The sequence below is a fragment of the Eutrigla gurnardus genome (genome assembly GCF_963514095.1).
Source record: "Eutrigla gurnardus genome assembly, chromosome: 3".
Lineage (NCBI taxonomy): Eukaryota > Metazoa > Chordata > Actinopteri > Perciformes > Triglidae > Eutrigla > Eutrigla gurnardus.
In genome coordinates, this window is record NC_139917.1 from 4,629,760 (window position 1) to 4,637,418 (window position 7,659).

General features: G+C 44.7%; 1 protein-coding gene across 1 annotated transcript in view; it reads right to left on the reverse strand.

Moving 5' to 3' along the window:
- Positions 1-6,576, reverse strand: part of LOC311011505 (spectrin beta chain, non-erythrocytic 1-like) — a 34,084-nt gene extending 27,508 nt beyond the window's left edge. Inside the window, exon 1 of the mRNA XM_084006480.1 lies at positions 6,435-6,576. The gene's annotated coding sequence lies outside the window, so the exon portion shown is untranslated. The remainder of the gene's footprint in view (positions 1-6,434) is intronic.
- Between the last annotated feature and the right edge of the window lie 1,083 nt (positions 6,577-7,659).

The window sequence follows — 7,659 nt, forward strand, 5'->3', positions numbered from 1 at the left end:
TGTGTGAATGAATGGAACCTGGAACCCTGTCAGAGCGCTTTGAGTGTCTTACCTAAAAAAAGCACCATACCTATCCAATCCATTATTATTATTATTATTATTATTATTATTATTATTATTATTATTATTATAACAAGCTCATATGTTAGCTGGAGGGCTAAAGCCTCGTTCACATACGTCACTACTCGCCCATCTATGAGCGACAACTGTCAATGGAATGTGAATGTGTTCTAGCGGAATGTGGCCAGGACAGGCGACGCGATGTGGGCGGGTACGGAGATAAAATAAATTTCTGAGACGCGAGTGAGGCGAGTAGCAAGCAGGTACCAATCGGAATGTAGAATAGAGATGATTGACAGTTGACATCAACAGAGTTCCACAGAGAGTTGCCGCTTGAACTAAACTGGCCATTACCAGCCGACGGCAGTGATTTTTTTTTGCAATTCGGCGAGAAAGCAAGGGGCGACAGGCGAGTAGCTATATATGTGAATGCGGCTTAACGTGTTAGCTTTATAACAAGCTGTTAGCTGCACAGTGTACAGTGTTTCTGCGGTTTACAAAATTATCGCTACAGCCGCTTCCTCTGCCATCAGTGTATGAATGTGTGTGAATGGACTGAACGGATCCACAAGAGGACGGTGTGGACTTTGAGCTGGTGTCTGGATCAACAGAACTCCATTCAAAAAGGAAAATAATGTGTGCGTGTGTGTGTTTGTGTGAGAGAGAGAACAAATGGCTGTGAGCTGCAGCAGGGAAAAATTCTGAAATACCATCAGACATTCTTCAGAGCCTGACAGTCATCTCTGAGGGAACACCCAACACAGAGGTCAGCAGTCGTGTGTCACCTGTCTCCAGCAGCAGCTGTCTCATACGAAGCACATACAACTATGTGTGTGTGTGTGTGTCAGACACCAGTCTTTACGCTAAGCTAACAGCTGCAGCTTGAGATTTAGTGTTCAGAGATGAGGCATCGATCTGAATGTCTGACACACACACACACACACACACACACACACACACACACACACACACACACACACACACACACACACACACACACACACACACACACACACACACACACACACACACACACACACACACACACACACACAGTGTAGCGATATAGAAATACAAGCAAAACGGCAGACAAGGACCATAACAGAGTGAGGAGTCGACTGTTCCAGAAACAGCAGAAGAAGAATGACATCATGACTCCACTGAACAGAGCAGGGAGGACACACACACACACACTTCCTGGTTAGCTGACCCCACCCTTCAACACAAAGCAGCTCCATCAGTAAAAACATGATGTAAACATGAAGCTGGCGCTGGTTAGCTTAGCATAGAGCCTGGAAACAGGGCAAACTGCTGTAGTAGGCATGGAACGGTCCACGCATTCCTACTGGAAATGTTATTTACAGGATGTTCGGTTCGGTGCGGCACATCCTTTCGCTACGCCCTGTGACCAAAACAGCTGTTTGTTACGCAAACAGAAATTCTGAAGTGTAAATTTTACCTTGAAAGTTTAGGGGTTGACCCAGTTGTAGCATGCTACTTGGTTTAGCCCGGTGAGTTAACCGGCTCAATGGGCCACAATTTGTGTCAAACTGTACATCTGAGGTTCGTATATCTGTGGATACTAGGGCTGAGCCATATGGCAGAAAATTATTTAAAAATATAGAACAAAATAATGTAAACATTTAACTGTTCTACAAATCTGCCTTCAGAAAACAAAACAAGTTGCTTGCCATGTAACGTCACTGATATGAAAAAAGAAAACTGTAATGTGTGAATACTGTGGTGAGGCTCATATATGGCTCAGATGTGCGACTGGACCAAAGGTCTGTAGCTGTGCAGTACTAAGTACTAATATGCTACGTATCTCCTTGCATATTTTGGATCGTTCCGTAAAAGAAGACGCTACGATGGACCGTTGTTTCGGTATCACTCCGCCTTCGCTGCTAACACTCGTGGAGGGACGTACATGTGACGCATCGTCCTGGTTCATTTTAGAGGAAAAGGGTTAGGGTTTTGCTCTTGTCCTCATCACCGATTTCCACTTATTTTTCCAATTCTGAGTTTCTTGCTATGGTTTCTAGAGCTTTCTTTTTTTACCAACTCTTCCTTACCGCCGTTAAATCAAACATTGCTTTGTGGTAGAAATGGTGTGTACTTTGAAGTGCAAGTGAAACCTGACTGGCTGCGGTTGCGTGTATTTTTGACCGCTTATAGGCTGTTAGATCGATCCATGATCCATGTTACATCGCAATGCTTTTTGAACGATCCTGCATCGATGCAGGAAAGTCTATAATTGATTATAATAAAATTCATGCACAGTGTTCGTTTACATTCAACATCGCAGGAAATGCCGATGCAGCTGCAACCGAGAAAAGAAATCAAACTTTTTCTAAAAGCCAATGTCTTGATTGATTGAAGTCAACGGTAAAAAAGAAATAGAACAAGACGCGTTATGCCACGATTAAGTATGTAGGCAACCCCACCAATATGAGAAATAATATCACCCGTTGCCACCCGGAACTAATGTTAACAGGGAACAAACAGCTCTGCCCAACCAGGAAAGATTTTTTCCTCAGACAGGGCCAGAAAGATTACATTACGTGTGTGGCAAGTTTTATTGTTGGGGATTAGCATCCTTATTCTGTCATGGATAATGAAGGCTTTGGCTTTCTCCTGCACACCCATGAACCAAGGAACGTCCTATCACAGCGAGTTTTCCCAGACACAGCCACACCAACGCTTCCCAGTGGCACCAGAGCTAAAGTAACAGAGTCACTGAGAAATACCCGTCGAGTGGAAATAACCTGTGATTCGTGGACGAGCTCCTACGTAACTGGGACGACTGCAAGCTAACGTCCCGTGTGCTGCAAACAAGAGCCATGTTGTTAACCAGCAACACCGTTTGTTCATTGTGTCATGTATTTGTGACAGAATTTTGGAAATAAAAGGGCTTTAAAAAAAGGCTTTAATTAGGGCTGCGTGAACGCAGGATGATTCATTTGTTGTATAAACATTATTTTTGCAACACATTAATGATGTTGGCTCTCTGGATGGGAAGTTCGGGTATAAAAATACAAATATGGAACAATCAATAAACTCCAAAGATAGACGTGCACCAACACACTGCAGCAGCGTGATGTTAACATCTCCTCATGGACCTTATAAGCCGCCCAGCTGCAACAACAACCTGATGAACAAACATGATGAATCATCATTTCTCAGCAGCTGCAGTATGAAGCTGAACAGACTAGTGAGTCTCCATCAGTTCATCTAGCTGGGAAGTTGTCAGCTGTTTGTCTGCTGGTAGAATCTGTCGGGTTTCACCGACGTACTACAGCCGTTAGTGCGTAACGGCGAGAGTGTGTTGCGTGAGTATGAAGTCATCAGTAACATTACAGCAGTGCATTGTGGGTACCACTTGTTTGTCGGTGAATAAATGCTACAACTAGACAGAAGCGACGTTCCTGTCTTGATGTCTGCCAGCTGATAATGAGAGTGAAGAGGGTTAGCCCCGAAATTAGCAACACTTAAGGTGGGCTGACCTTTAAGGTGGACCAGCACTTTTCTCCTTTAAGCGACAAGCTGCTCCTCGGAGGCTCTTGTTTTTTTATCTTTAATATTTCTTTTAACTGTGTAACTGATTGCAGGTTAAACAACTAATTGTTCTATTATTATTATTATTATCATTATTATTGTTGTTAGAACTGCAATGGTATTATTAAATACTCATATCACTACTCTGTACCAACAAGTACTGACATTTAAGAAAAAAGTGCTATCAGTGCATCCTTATTTGTAGAGGCTACGGATTCTGGTGCATATACACCTTCTGTCATTTCTCTTTCCATTCCCACAACCATATACAGAGAAAATAGGAATTTTTCTAATATATTTACAAATGGTAAATAATAGCGATAAATCCACAGCTACCCTGTGATTAATCGGACACAAATTTTAATTGTTTGACAGCCCTAGTTTTCGTTCACCTTGTATTAATAGGTAAAAATTAACCATAAATTTTAATCCAAAACAGACTCATGAGAATTGTTTAATAATAGAATCATGACCCTCTGAATCGTAATAGATTCGATCATGAGGTGACCGACAAAAACAGAGGTACGTAGTTACCATGCACGTTGGTACCATTCCACCCCCAGCGTGTAGCGAGTCATGGTAGACGCCTGCAACCGACGCCGTGTCAGGACGCCACACGACATGCAGACAGGAAGTCTAGCATGTTTTTTTTTAAAGATTTTTTTCAGGCATAGACGCCTTTTTATTAGCAGTGGACAGTTAGGAAAGACAGGAGAGAGAGGGGGGGGGGGGGGGGGGGGGTGATATGCAGCAAAGGACCTCCGGCCGGGATTCAAACCGGGGTCGGCTGCGTATGTGTACGTGTGTACATGGCATGCGCTCTAACCACTCTGCCACCTGCGCGCCTAGCATGTCTGTTTTGATGCCTTCCATGATATCAGTCGCCGCCGTCACGCCGTCACTTCTATTCTAGAACATCACCATACATGAGAGTACCACATATATATATAAAAAAAAAGACAGCTGTTTCCAGCTGATCCATGAGACTTTTAAAGAGTTGATTTAGCTGAAGAAGGAGGAGAATTCTCACTTCAACCTTCAATTCATTCATCACAAACATTCAAGAAATTCACCTGTCCTGTTAAAACCGTATCTCTAAAAAGAGAAACAGCCTTGGCTTTAACTTTGTGACGAAGCATCAACATCAACACATCTGGAGATACAGAAAAAAACAAAGAACAAGATTTACATTTCAAAGATGTGGTGGAGGAGAAGGAAGAAGTACTCATATACTCATAAAGTACAAGTATCTCAGGTTTTCCCTTCATGTCCACTATGAAACAATATGGCCGCTCAGATTTTCCTGCAAAAACATGGAAGATGCAGAAGCTATAGAACGAGGCTCTCTCAGCGAGGGGGGGGTGGTGATATCTCCACCTGTGAGAGTTGCTTTCTGAACATGGACTTGACATCACCTGACGGAGGACTGAAAGCTCTCAGCTGATCAGGTCAATGGCTCTCAAGCAAAGATGGAGTCGCTGTCTTCCATTATTCATAGTAATGACAGTCGGTCTGGGTGATCTGAGGACACTGTGAGACATATCTAATCTGCATTATTGATTATCACTTATTGGTTTCATTCACTCGTTGCGTCAGAATTGATTTGAAGAGATTTTCCAAAGTAAACTGCTGTTTATTTAGAGTCTTATCCGTTAAAAAACACACACCTGATTTTATGTAATAAAATAGGAATGGTTCTCCAATCTTCCTGTTTCCATAACAAATGTTTCCTGTAACATTCTGTTCATATTGATTATTTCTGAGAATACTCCCGGAGGACGTCCACAGACAGGACGCTTCTTCCTGTCCAGGTTCCATTAACACTAATGGGTTCTTCAAGTACCTTCATAGAACGTTTGGAGAGCAGAAGCCCTTAAAGTTTGTGATTAAGTCTATTCCAGAGAACCACAAGAGAACGTTCTGAAGTTACACATGACTCATGATGAGGATGTTTAATCAATTCATTCATTCATTGTTATTTTGGGGTTAAAGAAATACAACATTTGGTAATAAATAAAACTACAAAAGAGGCAAATGAACAGAATGACGCTGCAAGCAGACAATGATTCACTGATGATCATCGTTTGGTTTCTGTGAACTTTAGAAAAACGTCCCAACAACTAAACTTCATGAGAAACGTTTTGTTTGTGTTCCCTGGGATTCACGTAACGTCAGGAATACGTTCCTGCTTCCTGCATCCTAAACACGTATTTTGGGGCGTGTTGAGGAGGCAGCGGCCTGCCGGGTCCTGGTCCACAGTCAGACCACCGCCAGCCCGTATTTTCTCCTCCTCCCTAGCGGGGATTGTTGAACTGCGCACCGGCCTGCAGAGCCTCCCACAGCCGGGGACGGCAGCTGGAGGCCGGACACACCGCGCTCGTTCTACCAATACAAAATACAACTGCGCTGTTTATTGTCCTGAACGCGCGCACAGGCCCGCGCGCACACACACACATATACACACGCACACACCTCCTCCTCCTCCTCCCGCGGCCACGCCTGTTTTTGCGTCCATGCATGGCGCACCGTTATTATCCTCCATCCTAATGGCTGCTAGTGGGGCGGGGGAACGAGCAGCGGACATGCGGGCTGAGGAGCACCGCGGCACGGACACAGAGAGCGGATCCGACTACGGAGAGAGGACCGGGTCTACTTTCAGCCTCAGACCGGAGCGGACGAGTCGGATCACCCGGATCCAGACGAGTCTCCTCCAGCGTGAGGTTAGCGGAGGATCGGAGGCTCCGGTGTGTCGCTCCAATCACAACTCATCGACAATAGAGACACAGTAGAGACATTGGAGACGCAGAGGAGCTGCTTACCTGCTCAGAAGGTCACAGCGAGTCTGCAAACTTCAGCTGAGACGAAGAAGAGTCCGACTGGGAGGACAGACCGACCGACAGACGGAACGGCAGACGCGAGGGAGGGAGCTGCTACGGCTGCTGCTGCTGCAGGGAATGATGGGAAAGAATCCGCACTGCCCCCCCTCCCTCCTCCCCCATCAGACTCCCTCCTCCTCCTCCCTCCTCCCTCCTCCCCCATCAGACTCCTTTCTCCTCCCCCATCAGACTCCCATCTCCTCCCCCATCAGACTCCCCCCAGTCCGCATCAGATTCTGGTTTTCAGCTTTTATTTCTGAGTGAAGTTTGTGTTGCATTCAAGCACACCTCTGAACTCTCAGCTCCAGCTTTGTGGAAACATGTAACAGTTTACAGCGCCTGCAGCGCCCCTACAGGCCGCAGAGTTCACTACAGCCACGATGTGACGTTTTATCTGTTGTTACAGTTTGCCCTGATGGTGGCGCTACAGGGAAAATGGGTTCATCCTCTGAGAGCAGCACTGACATGTATTAATCATCGTAACAATACAGATAGCTGTTAACATAACGACGATCCTCGTGATGAGCATTCATATCATAATAACAATGATTTCATTTTAATTCATCCAGACTGTAACCAAATGTAGAAATGACTTCCCTCAGTGTTATTGATTTTGGGATAAATAATAGGTACGAAGATTTTGAAGATGTTAATGTGGAACATAATCATCTACAGAACACAGATGTTAAAGTATTGACAGATGCCATGTTTCTATTATAATATTACTAACTTGACTGAAATGTCACAAAAGAACACCACTTACATGATTATTACTTTACAGCAGGAAGTGTGAGCTTGAAGGCCTCCGGCCTGCAGGGGGCGCAGGCTAGACTGTAGACTGACTCATTACAGTTGACAAATGGAAAAACCTTCCTATTACAACCAAGCTTGTGATTGGTCTGCATCAGGAGGTGACGACCACAGTGGGTGGATCGGCAGATACTCAGCTGTTGTCACAATAAAATAATTACTCCTTTTTTAATTGTGAGCTCATGGAGTGGTCTCTATGGCAACAGCTGCTGAGGTTCATGGGTCGTGTAGTATTCATTCCACAGACCAAAGTGATATCACCAGGCAGGAGGTTGAGGAGCTGAAGCTGACCGTGTGGTTCCAGGAGAATGTTCCTGAGCGGTCGAGAACATGATAACATGTTGTGCAACATGAGCCG